Source organism: Mytilus galloprovincialis, chromosome 6 (assembly GCF_965363235.1).
Source record: "Mytilus galloprovincialis chromosome 6, xbMytGall1.hap1.1, whole genome shotgun sequence".
Classification (NCBI taxonomy): Eukaryota; Metazoa; Mollusca; class Bivalvia; order Mytilida; family Mytilidae; genus Mytilus; species Mytilus galloprovincialis.
In genome coordinates this window covers 51,894,351-51,906,655 of record NC_134843.1, presented here as the reverse complement: position 1 = coordinate 51,906,655, position 12,305 = coordinate 51,894,351, and the positions used below count along the sequence as shown (strand labels likewise).

The 12,305-nt window shown below is 32.7% G+C and overlaps 1 protein-coding gene and 1 long non-coding RNA gene across 2 annotated transcripts in view; both read left to right on the top strand.

The window, feature by feature from the left end:
* Positions 1 to 12,305, top strand: part of LOC143079843 (b(0,+)-type amino acid transporter 1-like) — a 52,476-nt gene that overhangs the window by 37,349 nt on the left and 2,822 nt on the right. The window lies entirely within an intron of this gene.
* On the top strand, positions 10,609 to 11,488 carry LOC143079840 (uncharacterized). The gene is made up of 2 exons (XR_012979499.1): positions 10,609 to 10,823; positions 11,170 to 11,488. It is a non-coding gene; the product is annotated as an uncharacterized LOC143079840 (long non-coding RNA).

The following is a 12,305-nucleotide window of genomic DNA, read 5'->3' as shown; positions in this document are numbered from 1 at the left end:
ATTGCATTTGTCTATCGGTTGTCCTTAATTTGCACACAGCAACAGTTAAAATAAAAATAAGAATGGTTATGAATAAAGGAGGAATAAAGGTAAAACAATTAGACTGCCAAAATCATCCGTGAGCTAATATAAAAAAAAAGGGCATTGAAAATTTGGCCGGAAAATCATTCTCTCTATATTTTTCATACATTTAACATTTGCACCTTTTTTCTTACAAAAACTTTAAAAAAAATAACAAGGATTTTATTAGATTTTTAAATAGAACTTTGTGTAATAACATTATGAAAATTTATAAAAGTAGGGGTTAGCGGGCAAAATATTTTGGGAAAGTACATAAAAAAAAACCCAGAGGATTCCGAATATCTTGCAAAAATCCTAAAAACAACATGAATAAACATCCTAAGACGCTTAAAAAACGTTTTACTCACTTACAAACGATTTTTATGAATTAATGTATAAATACGAATAAGCATAGAGTATTACATGGTATTCATTTGTTCCGCTCTTTAACGAATGGCCAGTTTAGGTGCATGTATAATGAACCTATCTGGTTTTCCAGATTTTTGTATACTAGTATACATAATTGTTTATTTATGATTACGATAAAATAGCTTGTGTTTGTATCATAATATGTTTACTGTCTCAGACGCGAGATGTGGTAATGTTGTTATAATTTTTACTACAAGCTTTAACTTGAGTTTTCATCGCAGATAAAGATCAGTATTTTTACATTTACAATGATTCGTTCGTTTATTAGAAACTATATTATCTCTGACATATATCAATACAATAACTAGTAATCGACTTGTCAATTGGTTTTACATTTTACATCATCTGAAAGGTGTATGCACTACACCACTCCTTTATTCAGCTACACAAGAAAGATCCCATGTGGTTTGATTCTTCAACTGCCCGGAAACGTTTAATATTAAATGATATCCGTGTTATAAAATGAATGAAAGCTAGTGTATATATGAGTGGTTTACTATTTTCGACTTTAAAACTATTTCCATTAAACAACCATCTATGATGCATAATACATGTAATACTGTGCTAGCTATCAAACACATACAAAACAAAAGCGTAAGAAAACTAACTATTATTTACGGTATTAAACTTTTTTCAGAGAAATTTTATCTATATAGTATCATGGTAAAACAGCATAATTACTTTTTGGGATGTTTTATAGTAATTAGTATAGATCTGATGTGTGACATGGCACAGTATTTAAAAAAAAAATGAACAGAACGACTGATGAAGATATTACATGTAAAGAATAAATATATGACGACATGTTTTTTTTTTCATAACTATTACTTTTATGTATGCACGTTTTTTAAAATTAGTGTTATAAAATAGTTATTCTAAGTTAAATGTTGTTGGGTTTTTTTTTTTTTTGCGTAGATTTAACATAACAAATCACTGCATTGTGTGCAAAGTGGCGCAAAAGCATTACAATAAAGCGGTCGTAAGGATTTACAGGCTACCCGTAGGTCTTTAACAATGAGAAAAAAATATCACATACTATACTCATGGTCGATTCAACAAAACTTAATCTTCTTTTCTGTATTTTGAAAATATATATATTGAATAAAATTAAGGGATATCGAGATGAAAAATATGATCGAATGGAGCTATAGATTGTTTAAAAATAATTTAGATTTAAAAACTCGTTGGAAACGCTTTACTTCATTCAAAAAACAAATGCATACATTTTACGAACTGGACTCGACGATCTTTCAAATCGTTCCCTCAAGATACTATGTTGTTCCCACAAGATAAATTTCTCGTTTCCTAAAGATGATATGTCGTTCCCTCAAGATGTTATGTTGTTTCCCCAAGATAGTCATCTTGTTCCCTCAAGATGATATGTCGTTCCCTCAAGAGATCATGTCGTTCCCTCAAGATATTATGTCTTTCCCTCAAGAAACGATGTTTTCCCCTCAAGATGATATGTCGTTCCCTCAAGATGCTATGTTGTTCCCTCAAGATAGTTATCTCGTTCCCTCAACATAGCAATATCAATACAATGTTAAAACTATGTTGAGGGAACAACATAGTATTTTGAGGAAACGACATAATAACTTGAGGGAACGACTAACATCTTGAGGGAACAACATAGTATCTTGAGGGAACGACATAGCATCTTGAGGGAACAACATAACATCTTGAAGGAACGACATAGTATCTTGAGGGAACGACATAATATCTTGAGGGAACAACATAGTATCTTGAGGGAACGACATAGCATCTTGAGGGAACAACATAACATCTTGAAGGAACGACATAGTATCTTGTGGGAAGGACATATCATCTTGAAGGAACGACATAGTATCATGAGGGAACAACATATTTTTTTTTCTTTCATATTCGCATTCTGCCATCGTAGTTTCATGACCAAACTACAATCTGAATGTTTTTTTTAATTGATATACATATTTAGACTAACTTAAAGACCTTATTGCTAAACAATTGATAATTCAATAAAAGGCTATTGTTACAGTTTTCAGTCATGATTTACCTCAAAATTTAGTGAGTCAGGACTTTAAATTTTTGTTGAATAATAAATGTTTGAATACAATATATATATTTCTATCTTCATAAGCCTCTTTTCGTGCTTTTAGTTTGTTAAAGGAGAAATAGTGAACAAAATTAATAAGAACAAATAACACATTATACGTTTTTAGTAAGTTTAGGTAATTTTTTTTAACATTATACTTTTGTAAACTCCATGGTATATAATGCTACTTTGATAAAATATAATCTCCAAAGTCATGAAATAGTAAATACAGAAATGGTTTGATCCTTTTGGTAATTCGGTATTTTACAGATAAATGCATGGATTCAATTTTACAGTCAACATTACGCTTTCAAAATGACAGCAGAAATCACTATTCCGTTGGAGCCTATGCGATTTTTTTTTTATTTTCAAGCGTCATAAGTTTATTTGTCTCTATAGATTTGACTACAATGTTTATCTAGAAACAATATTTAACTTATTAAAACTGCAAGTATTCTGCATGTATGATTTATTTCTCATGCCATAGTTTATTAATTTAGAAATATTTACATAGCCATGCAGTAGTGAACAGACAATTTGTGTAGTAATCAATCCTCCTGAGAAAATAAAATGACCAACGATTGCATGATAGTTATTAAGTAATGTACGAGATAACTAATGACCGCAAAATCTGAAGTTTATCCCAACAAATTCCCATCTGCTAATTCCTCAATGTCTTGTTTCATGATTTACATGAACTATCAGATTCAGTATAATTATTTCCGGAGTTACTAACATGACTAACATGTTTAACCCCGCCACATTATTTATGTGTGTGCCTGTCCCAAGTCAGGAGCCTGTAATTCAGTGGTTGTCGTTTGTTTATGTGTTACATATTTGTTTTCATTAATTTTTTGACATTAATAAGGCCGTTAGTTTTCTCGTTTGAATTGTTTTACATTGTCTTATCGGGGCCTTTTATAGCTGACTATGCGGTATGGGCTTTGTTCATTGTTGAAGGCCGTACGGTGACCTATAGTTGTTAATGTTTGTGTCATTTTGGTATTTTGTGGATAGTTGTGTCATTGGTAATCATACCACATCTTCTTTTTTACATTTTCACTAAACATGCTCAGTATACAATTTATGTTATTTCAATTGAACACAACACTACTGCACAAAAACAAATACAAAATAAAACCGCGAAGAGCCTTAGGCCGCCATCATCGTCATTGTATTTAACTAAAATATTTAAGTTATAATATGAAATCTACTTCAACATAATATGCTACGAAATGAGGCCTGTATGGTTTATTGCTTAGGGCTACGTAACGTTTTCCCTTGACCAAAAATTATCCAGTTATGCAGGGTTCTGTTCGAAGAATGAAACCAAAGTACTGAAATACTGAAAATCTTATGACCGCAAGTTCTTGTGAATGGTCCGAGAAGCACTTGTCTCAGAAAAAAACCCATATCTATACCTGAAAATGAGGTTTTATGTGCAGATATAATTTTTTTCTTGGACAAGTTCGTGCGTAGATAAATTAATGACAGGGAATTCATCCTCACCGTAATGACTATTATATTGAAGTACGTGATACAAATCCGTATAATTACTCAGGTATAAATTATTATTGTTATATAGTATATTAATACTTGTATATTACAGTTACGTGTATTTTCATTGTATATCATTCTATTCTTCTATATTAATAATAGTGCAGTGCTAGTGCATGGTTGAGTTATCGTTGCTTAAGATTGCAAACGTTCTTGAGATATTCTACCGCATGCGTGTGCATATTTATTTTGAATGATTTTTCACTAAATGTTTATACGTATAACAAAACATTTTAATATTATTAATTTATCTTTTTTTAAAAAGTATGTGATGAGTATTCATTGAAGAAATGGATTTTTAACAAGCGATAAGGAATATAAGTTTGCACTTGATGATGTCTTCATCATGTTTATAGATCGGTTCAAAAAACCAAAACGAATATTACGTAATGGAAATCTAGGCTATAGCAATACACCGGAATGCCCTCATCCGCTGTAAAAATTGATAATTTACAACACCTGGCATTCTTGACCTTGAAATACATTTTAAAGAAACTAATTATTATATCTATACACACAGAAATACAAAAGTAGCTGTCAATCACAGCATGTATTCCGAGGATTTATTATAGGTGAAGCAATACGGCAAATAAGAAATATAAGTGGCCATAACAAATCAATAAACGATGTAACTAATGTCAAAGTGAAATTATTAGATAGGGGTTATTATAACGTCTAAATATGTGAAATAAAATTGAGAATGGAAATGGGGAATGTGTCAAAGAGACAACAACCCGACCAAATAAAAAAACAACAGCAGAAGGTCACCAACAGGTCTTCAATGTAGCGAGAAATTACCGCACCCGGAGGCGTCCTTCAGCTGGCCCCTAAACAAATATATGCTAGTTCAGTGATAATGAACGCCATACTAATTTCCAAATTGTACACAAGAAACTAAAATTAAAATAATACAAGACTAACAAAGGCCAGAGGCTCCTGACTTGGGACAGGCGCAAAAATGCGGCGGGGTTAAACATGTTTGTATTTATATTTATGCTTTTTATCAATTGACGTAGTGAATTATTACAACAAAACAAATCGAAACAAAAAAAAATATTCGGTTTTAATGATCTTTAAAAACTAAATATAACCCATATACATGTATACGTAAGATTAAGAAAAGTAAGTACTAAGTAAGTAAATTTTGTTTAGGGTCGGCTTATATATACACAATAACAGACAAAACATGAGCTCTGACTACTGATGCTAAATTTGGTTGATTATGATATAGGGAATTACTGAAGCAGGACCGGAGCGGGCCCCCTCTTAGGCAGTCAGTGGGCCCCGGCTTGTGAAAAATTCTGGATCTGCCACTGATCAATGGTATAGTGTTTCATGTATACAAACCTTTGGATATGGTAATTAGGTGCAAATGTCAAAATAATCGGATTTATAGCATCTATGACTAGCATCAGTGGAAATACTACATTAGAATAATAGAGATTAATTAGTTTGACAAATAGCTAATGCATTTACAAGTCGACTGTGGTTTAACCGCATTAAAAATAAATACTGGCATCTGATTTGTTTCAGATACTCCTGATATTATCAAGCAAGTGATAATATGAACCCATAATTGATATTTGAATTTATCAACTATTATATATCATGTAGCAAGAAATTTTAACCTATTCCAGCGGCCCATTCCTGTCAATCATTGCATAGTAAGTGCCCCCTCTCCACCCCCGAGTAAACTTAAAGCATATCTTACGATATCATTTTATTAATGATTTTATATTAGACATTGACCATTCATTTTTTGTGGAGGTGGAGGCGGCAAGAACTTTTTAAATAATTATTGTGGGTTCCCATTGAAAATAACAGGATTTAAAAACAAAATTGTTCATATTGAGATAAAAATCGAATGTCGAAAAAAATGATAGTCCGAGAATCAAAAATTCCTTAACACGCATGATAGTAACTACTTTCACAACGAGAGGATTTCCCTCAATAATCGTGGTTAATCCTTTAATAACAGATAGAAATATTAATATACCTACATGTATTCCAATCAAAATGTACAAATGCATTAATTATTTTGTTTATATAAAAGCTTTAAGAAGTAGGCACTTCACATCGGTGTTAATATTTACGCACCCAGCGGCAAGTTGTCATAAATCACGCACTATGAAGCTGGGGTTATAAAACGATTTTTTTTTTTTGGCACAGACATTTTATGAAGATAATATGGTATTCAAAATTAAAACTTTGATTAATCTAATTGATCGATGTGTGCAGCCGATGCTTCGTTCACTCTGCATTGTCATAAAAGGAAAATTAACATAGTTTACTCAGACCTAATAGGCCTCAAAAGAATTTTCTACTTTTTGCGTGATACTTTTTTTATTGCATAATTGATAGGCATGGGAGATACTTTTATTAAGTACAAATTGCGTTAAAAAAAGCAACAGCAACCCATATTTTTTTTTACTAAAACATACTACAATTTTCTTTAATACGGTTTCGTTCTTAAAATCAACATTCAAAGGCTCGAGAGAGAAAAAAGGCTACAGTACTATTGTACACGTTTATGACTGAGAAAATAAAATAGTTTGTCTTGTCTTGTCGTTTTATGGGAAAATCAATTGTTTGCCCCCCCCCCCCCCGAAAATGAAATGGTTGCTGCCTAAGACATGTACTAAAAAAAATGGCGATGGTCAGTTTATTTTGCTGTTGAGCATAGTTTACAAAGTCATTGCATATCGGTTTTCTTTAATAAAATAAAATAAATATATTTGGGCTAGTGAACAGGATAAAGAAGAAAAAACGGATTACTTTTGAAAAGTCACAAAATACATTCTCATGTTGTACCGTTGTACCACTGTCCCAGGTTAGGGGAGGATTATGATCCCGCGAACATGATTACCCCCCCCCCCCCATTATGTATGTATGTGCCTGTTCCATGTCAGGAGCCTGTAATTCAGTGGTTGTCGTTTTTTTATGGGTTACATATTTGTTTTTATGAATTAAGACATGTGAGAAGCAAAATGTATGTTTAACACGCATATTCATTAGAATATTTTTTGTATGGAGCGCGAGAGGGTCAAAAAGCGGAATTGAGTATTGTGTTATTCAAAATCAATTTCTCGACCATGCTTTCATGGCATCACTTAAGTATTGGCAGGCACACCAGCAGCTGCCCTTAGTCAATGCACTACTGTTGTGGCCACAAAAAACTTGTCCCGTGTTGACGTAAAGCGAATGTAGCGCTCCTCCCTTGACGATGGTTGTTTTTGGTCTACGACATATTGACCTATCCAGTGCTGTTGCAATTTGTTGATAACTGTTTTTTAGTCTATAAACTGTTGACTTATGCACATTAAATCGATCCACTACGTCAGTAACACTCATGCAAGCATCAACCATTCCAAGAGCCATCTGACGGTCATTTTCGGAGAGGCCTGGTTGACGCCCCATGCAATTTTTTCAAACGTTTATGTGTTTTTCTTACCAATGGTGTGTTTCTGAACGTTAGTGCAAAAACCAATTAAATTTCGTCTTAAAAGTACAGGTACAGAAGGTAAAACATCAATTACACGCGCAAAGCTAAAATGGCGCAAAATCAATCACCTGGAAAAAAGTACGACTGCTTAAAAATACTGGTAATACTAAGGATTATATCAATGGGCATAGGATATTACAGGAAATTACGAGGGATTTTTATGTCAGAAGCCTGGGATATAAGTTCCAAGCCCGAACAGACTTGTAAATAATGCCGTTGCCGAGTTTTATGTTTTATGACAGTGCTTTGTTTTTAGTGCTTTGTTTACAATTAAAAGATGTTTTAATCTTTTTGTTGGTAAACTCCTGTTTTATGACTGTGCTTTGTTTTTAGTGCTTTGTTTTTTACAATTAAAATATGTTTTAATCTTTTTGTTGGTAAACTCCTCATTTAATGAACTATATTCGTAAGAAAATGTGGTATGATTGCCAATAAGACAATTCTCTATCCAAGACTTGTTTTCGCTCAAATGTCCTACGCTTATTCTTATTTTCGCTCAAATGTCCTAAAATTTAGGCGCTCAAATGTCCTATACTTTGGCGCTCAAACGTCCTTTTTTTTTCGCTCAAATGTCCTGTCAATGCGCTCAAATGTCCATTGCCGATATCAATGATGTTTATTAAAAGAAAAATCCAGAAACAACCAAAAAAAATTTAAAAAAAAAGTGTTGCTAAACTTTTTTGGCTCAGTATAGGTTAATTTAATTATTTAGGAATTGTTTAATCATGTCATTGTTTTAATGTCATTTACAATGATTATTTTATTTGACGACACATTTGTTCTGCTATTTTACACACGATTATCTCTGCCTTTGCCTTTACTTGTATTGATTTATTTGAAATAGAAAAGCATGTATTTCATAATCATAAATGATAAATTTATAGAAACCACCATTGCAGAGTGCTGGAATGTGACAAGAGATCAATGCCACCAAAAATTACAATTATAGATCACCACACAGCCTTCAACAATGAGTAAAATCAATGTCCATAATCAGCTATAAATATTACAAAACAACAATGCAAATATAGAACAATTCAAACTAGAAAATTTCAAATAGCCCTCAGTAGAAATGATCCGAAATAGTGCGATACACAGATTATCAGTTTTGTGCATGCATAATTATATTGACTGAAAAGATTCACATTATGACTGACTAAATTATGCTATTACTAGATAGTAATATCTATTAAACCGATTATCTTTACTTTTCCACTTTAAGGATGAACTACATTTTAAGTTCATGGTTAATCATGAAGAGACATAAAAAAAGAAATATCATTTTTTTTTTTGTTATCTGTTAGAAGTCAAGCCTACTAAAATGGTACAGCCTCGGTGGTTTAGTATTCTTATAGAATATTTTGCATTATAATTGAATATAAAATCTATGAAAAATTTATATGTGTTTACATGCATACGTATGTGTTTAAGTCGACTTCTGCGGGTGTCTGGGACATTCTTAATACAATGTATCTTGATATACAAAAAGCAACATGGATTTCAACCAATATTTTGTCTTTTCATAATTAATATCGAAGTTTAATTCGGTTATGTTACAAATATAGCATATACCATACCACATCAAGAAGGGGGAAAACATTACAACTACGATGACAAAACAACTAAAAGTAACACGGTAGGGAGGAATAACACATATTGGTGTGTATGTTCATTGGACATACTGTACTTGCTAAGGCAGTATTATATACTTGCAATTATTTTAGTCAGCTACAGCTATTTAGTGGACAACAAACTCCTGTTTTGACACATCAAGTAATGAATGAGCAAGATAAATAAAATAACATGTTTAAGGTTTGAATTATAATTTTTGCAGGGTGGAACGTTGCCTCCAGTATTGTATATTCAAGCGGACAACTGCTGGCGGGAAAACAAAAATAAATATGTTTTATCGTTTTGCGAGTTACTGGTGCACATGAAAGTATTTCAAGAGGTAGACATTTGATATCTTATAGCCCACAGTAATCATACTACTGTTAGATAATAGAATTCCTATCTAAAAAAATTCAGGGAATACAATCATGACAATGGACACACGTATTTTTATGCCCCACCTACGATAGTAGAGGGGCATTATGTTTTCTGGTCTGTGCGTCCGTTCGTCCGTTCGTCTGTTCGTCCGTACGTTCGTCCGTCTGTCCCGCTTCAGGTTAAAGTTTTTGGTCAAGGTAGTTTTTGATGAAGTTGAAGTCCAATCAACTTCAAACTTAGTACACGTTTATGACTGAGAAAATAAAATAGTTAATAATGCCAAATTAGAGTTTTTATCCCAATGTCACGGTCCACTGAACATAGAAAATAAAAGTGCGAGTGGGGCATTCGTGTACTGAGGACACATTCTTGTTCCTACTGAATTGATCGGTGATTCCTCCTACCATTTTTATAAGGGTCGTATCATTATGTATTAACATGAATAACTGTATCCAAATGAACATGATGAATAAGATATAATAAAGCGAGAAAATATACCGACGGAGAATCATAATGAAAAGTCGATTAAAATAAATCATCTCAATATTCAACAGTAAAACAACTAAGACAAACCATTACATAAAAATATAAAGTAACTCCAATACCACCGGAAAACTCGGTTAACAGCTCTTCGAGGGACACCCGTCGTATTTTTAGACTAACTGAATTTATGATATGGAACACCGTCCCTGAAATAATGTATCAAGTGTAATATATAAATACTCCACATACATCCACTATCATGACTGTCGCAATATTGCTTCAGAGAAATGTCAAAACAATTAGCAAAAGAATGCACATACAAGAATCGTAATGCGGACAGTTTTAAAATATAAATCAATATAAAATTTGATAGAATTTTTTATGAAAATATTTTTTTTTGCAGGTTCACCTTTCTTTTTTGTATGTTGGACACACACATGAGGATATTGACGCCGGTTTTCAGCAAAATAGTAGATTCCCTCCGTCGAAATGACGCAGAAAAAATCCCTGAGCTTTTGGATCTCTTACCAAAACCAAGCAACTTAATTTGGCAATACGATATTAGGAACTGGCTTCAACCATTTATTGCTGATGTACGGAAACATATCAAGCCATTACATTATAGATTTACAATGGATGAAGTATCTAATAAGATTAAACTGTGTTACAAATCCAATCATGCGGGGCCTTGGAAGATTTCAACAAGTGGAATGTTCATGTTTAACGATAAAGGTGAAGTAGAATTGCAAAAGGGTGTACCAAAAGTATCCACGCCAGTTTTTGACAAAATATTTATCGAAAAAATTGAAAGTGGAATTAATGACTGGAAATATCTCTTCACGGATCAAATGTCAAACGCGTTGTCTTTGCTTGCTAATATCACTGAGAAAACTAAATATTTATCTTCTTTTCAAATTAAATATTTTTCATTTGAGCAAAACATCTGGACGTTTTATTAGCAAACTCAACTCGAAATCGGTAATTGACTACTTTATAATATTTATTTGTTTTTCTTTAATCATCAACTAACAACATTTAAGGTCGAAATCAATCGTTGTTTTTTTTAATGTATTTTCAGGAAATACGAAGAACATGACAACTAGACGCACCATATATAGCTCATATGTATATGGCTATATATGTCAAAAGAAACAGATATTTTATTCTATAATACAGGAACTAATAGAACTCATTTTCTTTTTTGATTTGATTTGTTATATACATGAGGTATCATATTTGTTGTGGCTATTTTACCTAGCAGTTGAACAACATATGGATTCAACAGCAACAGTACAATTATGTTTCATTCAAAATAATGTGCATGCTTTAATATGTAATTTTCAAGAGTTTAAATTTTCTACTTGTGCTGTACTGACATTAAACAGTTTGTAATTATGTTTTCTCTTGAAAAAAACATTGATTTCTATCTCGTTTACTTTCCTTTAATTTGATGGATACACGAATACGTGGTAGCGTGATCACCCCGAGTGCGAGAGGTCGTAGTTTGGAACCCAGCTGGATGAAAACGGAGACTTTAGAATTTGTATTTGTTGCTTCTCCGCTTAGCACGCAGCATGAAGGAGTTTGATCAAAGGATTGATTGGCTCGAAGTGATAATGCTATGTCCGTTTCGGTGGACTGTTATCTTATGAACAACGTGACGGTTGTCACATGTGAAGCAGTATTTTTTTCCCTTTCGGAGTTACCGAGATCACCCCAAGCTTTTGGTGGGATGCGTGTTGCTTGTAGATTTTAATTTCTTTGACGTTTCTTCCTCACTATTGTTTGTCTTTTCTTTTGTAGCCATGGCGTTAGTTTACTTTCGATTTATGAGTTTGAATGTCCCTCTGGTATCTTTTACTCCTCCTTTATGAATTAGCTTGTTGAAAATCCGACTCTGCGTGTGGTTCAAGTGAAAAGTAAAGTTATTTTTCATGTTACATTAACTTGTTCTTGTCCTGAATATGCATATTTATTTCCCACTGGACAGTGCGAATCACCAAGATTCATCTTTTATTTCGTATTTGAATGTTTCAAAGTCATTTAAAGTCTTGCACATGTACATTAGTTAGTGTTAATTATGACCTTCAAATCTAAGGCCCGCTATCCAACTTTGCAAAAAGAATTTAAAGCAGTATTTTCATTAGCTTGACTTGTTTGCAATATAAAAAAAAATCAGTCGAAAAGTGCATTGAGAATCACACTGCTTTTCCA